Source organism: Ctenocephalides felis, unplaced genomic scaffold, assembly GCF_003426905.1.
Source record: "Ctenocephalides felis isolate EL2017-DRISC unplaced genomic scaffold, ASM342690v1 CF-g0.4_SCAFFOLD_00845, whole genome shotgun sequence".
Classification (NCBI taxonomy): Eukaryota; Metazoa; Arthropoda; class Insecta; order Siphonaptera; family Pulicidae; genus Ctenocephalides; species Ctenocephalides felis.
Genome location: NW_020536999.1, coordinates 3,920,736 through 3,925,304, shown reverse-complemented (window position 1 = coordinate 3,925,304; position 4,569 = coordinate 3,920,736). Strand labels below are relative to the sequence as shown.

At 31.9% G+C, this 4,569-nt stretch overlaps 1 pseudogene; it reads right to left on the bottom strand.

The window, feature by feature from the left end:
• The window catches only part of LOC113364329, an 18,564-nt pseudogene extending 14,686 nt beyond the window's left edge, over positions 1 to 3,878 (bottom strand).
• Positions 3,879 to 4,569: the final 691 nt, after the last annotated feature.

Genomic DNA, 4,569 nt, shown 5'->3' with positions numbered 1-4,569 from the left:
TTATGCCACGACTTGTAATTTGTAGCCATTTTTTAAAATCTTCAGTCATTTTTGGAATATTCAGTTATTTTTGAAATTCTTAGCCTCTTTTTAAAATAATTTTAAATTTTTGCATTTTTGGAAGAGTTTGAGATATTTTGTTCATTTTTTAAGAAGTCTTGGTCATTTCTTTAGGAATCTTGGGCGTTTTGGGAAATCTTTGTCATTTTATGAAATTCTTTCTGTATTTTTAGCTATTTATTGGGATTTGCAGTCATTTTTTTAAATCTTGCCAATTATTAAAATTTTGACATATTTCTAAAAATATTTTATCATTTTTTTCACCTTTCGACCTTTCTTTTGGAATTTCTGACAATTTTTTTTTTTCTAAGACCTTTTTAATATTTCAAACTTTACGAAAGAGATGTTTATTGACATCAGAAAATTGGATTTGCTAATCTTTCTCGATTTTTCAAGTCAATCTAAGAATTGAATATTGTATGTGCTTATGAACCAAAATGAACTTTTGTCGAAATGACGGCACCAATTTCGGAAATTTAAAATTTTAATTTAATAATGGACTGCGTGAATATTCTAAGCGTGTATATGTGCACTACAATTAGTACAATCGTAGATAGTAGTATGAAAAATAGATCATTTGCAAATCATATTGAACAGTTAAAAAAATTATATAAATAGTTTAATCTCAATTTTTATCTGGATGTTCATGCAACTGGCTTTAAGGCAAAATGTCACTTACAAGTAGATAGTTATGTTTTTAGATATATATATACATGTATGGTGTATGTTTATAACTCATTCGAGTGTCAATTGCATTAGCGAAAACAAACAGTCGTATTGTATTTTGTGCGTATGAGTGTTTTTGTGTTACGCGAATGCCAATAAGGTTTAACTGTTGAACGGTACAATGAATGCAACCGTGTTTATATGTGTCTATGTGTGAGATGAAGATAAACCAGAAATTTTCTTCAACATCTTCCTTTGGCAAATACGAAACGATCGTGAATTTACACTAGCAGATCGTAAGATCTTAAGATCTTGCTAGAATCTTTATAGATAGTTACTCTATTTACTCCGAAAAAACATTCGAAAGTTACTATACGTGTAATAGATTTCTCGGTACTGTTTCAGATGCATTTTTTAAATAAGATATGCGTGAAGTCTAATGTGACGGCAAATAGGTATGAGTGTCGGCGCATAACATGATGTTATTTTAATATTTGGAGGTTAGTTTTTATCAGCTGACAGCACCAAAGATTTAAATAAAGTTTCGTATATAGTTGTAGCTTTTTGACAGTTTTGACGTTACCAATTTATTAATTGAGAAGCAAGAAAACATGGTTTGTGATAATAAAATGATGCATTACCGAGAATACCAAAGTACTCTTAATTGAAACATGTTACGAAAACTTAACATGATGTTATCCGAGAATAGACCAACCTATTAGTACCCTGTATAATATTCATCGATAACTATATTCAACTTCCCGTAGGGTAGTTTTAGTAATGGGCCAAAAATCGAAAATGAAAATTTTTGCATTTCTCGACGTTTTGAAGGTTTCTGAACATTTTTAAGGGGCATACCTCGAAACTAAATGGATGTGTGTGTGTGTTTTGTATTTTTTCGTCCACATTTTCGGGCGCACAGATCAACCGATTTGAATAGTTAAAAAAACATTCGATCCCTATTGATAGGGAGATGTGCTGATTAGTTTTTGGCAAAGGCAGGTCCAGCCGTTACGGAGATACAGAGCTAAATGTGCAAAAAATTGCAGTTTTTGAGTGAACTAAGCGTCCGATTTGAATGATCTTAAAAACTTTCTGCTTGTATTGACAAAACAATTGCTTTTGAGGATAAAAAATTATCACATCTTTTTATATTTTTCATAAAATATTTTTGTAATTTATTAACTAGCTGTAAGTGAAATTCTGTCTTAAGGCAATTAAGGCATCGTGCCTTAAGGCAAATTGCTGGAACTTTCCGTACCGCAATTTAAAATTCGAGTAATTAAAAATGATCAATAATAATCAATAAAAGTTGATCAATGATTTGAAACTTTTAATAGAATTCTGAACCATATTAAATCATTCTATCTTAAAACATTTATGTTGAAATATTTTGGAAATTCTGAACTTTTTTAAAAAGCAGTCGTACTGATTTAACTACATAGTGGTGAAACATCGAAGCGCGTAAGCGCCGCGTCGCCGTCTAACGGATAAACTTTGGTACGGAACCCATAGGAATGTAAAAAAAAATATACTTATTGTTAAAATCTCTATAAAATATCTGATAATTTGATGTGCATATGTCTAATAATCATTTTTGACCGCCAAATGGCATTCTTTTTCACTTTTTTCACTAGATCTCCGAAACCGCTAGACCTGCCTTCATTAAAATTTGATCAGTTCTTCATCTTGTGCAAATAAAATGTTTTTTGAATTATTCAAATCGGACGCTCCGTTCTCTTAAAAACTGAGTTACCGTTTTCGGCACTTTTTGCCCCATATCTTCGGCACGGCTAGACTTACCTTCGCCAAAAACTAATCAGCACGTCTCTTTATCAATACCAATCGAATGTTTTTTGAATTATTCAAATCGGTTGATCAGTGTTCCCGAAAGCGTCGACAGAAATTTGTATCCGCACACACACACACGCGCGTACACACATACACACACACACATACATACACACACGCATACATCCATTTTTTCTAAGGTATGCCAAAATATTCAGAAACCTTTGAAACGTAAAGATATATAAAAATTTTCATTTTCGATTTTTTTGCGACTACTATAACTTTCCCTGCGGGAAGTTGAAAATTCAAAAAATTACCCAGGCTAAGCACAGTCTAAGCGCCACTCTGGTACAAATGTTTACCCAAGTGCGTTTAGACTGTTTATGCAATGAAGCACTTTTCCAATTTGGTGAAAAACTATTGAAAAATGCGAAAATGCCGCCAAGCTAAGCACGGTATAAGTGACAATGTCGCACAGAATTATTTGCCGATGCGTTTAGACTGTGACTATACGGGAGCACTTTTTTAATTTTGTGTAAATTAGGCAACTATTTTTTTTTTGAAATTGAATTCGAAATGAAATGACGATTGTTAATGTTCTGGTGATAAATTGATTTATTTATGATTTACATTTGATTTGCTCACAGATATAATAAGATAGCAAAAATAATGAAAGTTACAGTATTTGTAATAATATATTCGAAAACGTTTAAAATTTCTCGAATATTTCATTACGGTGCGGGAAGTTTCAGCAATTTGCCTTAAGGCACGATGCCATATACCACTAGTTTCATTATTCGTGTGGCGTTTATGTCTGGCTGTCCGTCTGTTTGTCCGTCTGTCTGCGATTTGACCTCTTTCTGCCGTTCTGAAGTTCTAAATTTGATGACCATGCCGAGGAGAGAAGAGACACTTAAGAATCCATCCACAAAGGAAATATCCACTTACCGATGTAATAATACTTTGCTTTGCAGTGATGTGATATTCGTGTTACATACTTGCTCTGGTACTCGAATGAATTGTACATTTGTATTTGTGTATTTGTATTCGTTTCTGGTTTCTTCTGTTCCTTCTAAATAAGGCACCGTGTCAATGCGATTAAAACATTATTGTACGTTGTACTACTACTATGCATGACATGAATTGTATATGAACAACGATATTCAGCCAATCGTCGAAATAAAAGAAAACAAATAAATACAAATATTTGTTCATAATATACGTTTCGACATGGATTGCGTGTCATCATTAAGCTATTCTTTGTTAACAGTAGCTAAAAAATATTAACAAAGTTAAAAAAAAAAAATAATATTATATTTAAAATAATTAAAAGATATACATACCACACCAGGAAAGGCCATTTTTTAAATAAATATATACAGAAAAACCAATCATACATTACAAATAAAACTAGTGGGGTGGGTGGCATCGTGCTTTAAGGCAAATTGCTAGAACTTCCCGTACCGTAACGAAATGTCCGAGGATTACTGAATGTTTTCAAATAGATTATTATAAATATTGTAACATTGTCTAATATTTATAAGAATTATATAAACTGAATTGCAAAGTTGAAATTATTTGTAAAGTATATTAGAACTATAGTCAGAATTAAAAATAAAATCTGAATTATTTTCGATATACAAAAAATTAAAAAAAAAAGTTGAAACAAATTTTTTTTTCCAAAATTAATTATTTTATTAAGACAAGCAGAAAGTTCTTGGAATCATTTAAATCAGACGCTTAGTTCTCTCAAAAACTGCTATTTTTTACATATTTATCTCCGTATCTACGAAATAGCTGGGCCTGCCTTTGCCAAAAACTAATAAACACTTCTCTCAATCATTACTAATTGAATGTTTTTTAGATCATTCAAATCGAATACTCCATTCTCTCAAAAAGTCGATTTCTATTTTCTGCACTCTTTGCTCCGTATCTCCGAAACGGCAGGACCTGCCTTTGCCAAAAACTAATCAGCTCTTTTCCCTATCGATAGGATTCCAATGTTTTTTGAACCATTCAAATCGGTTGATCCGTGCGGCCGAAAACGTGACT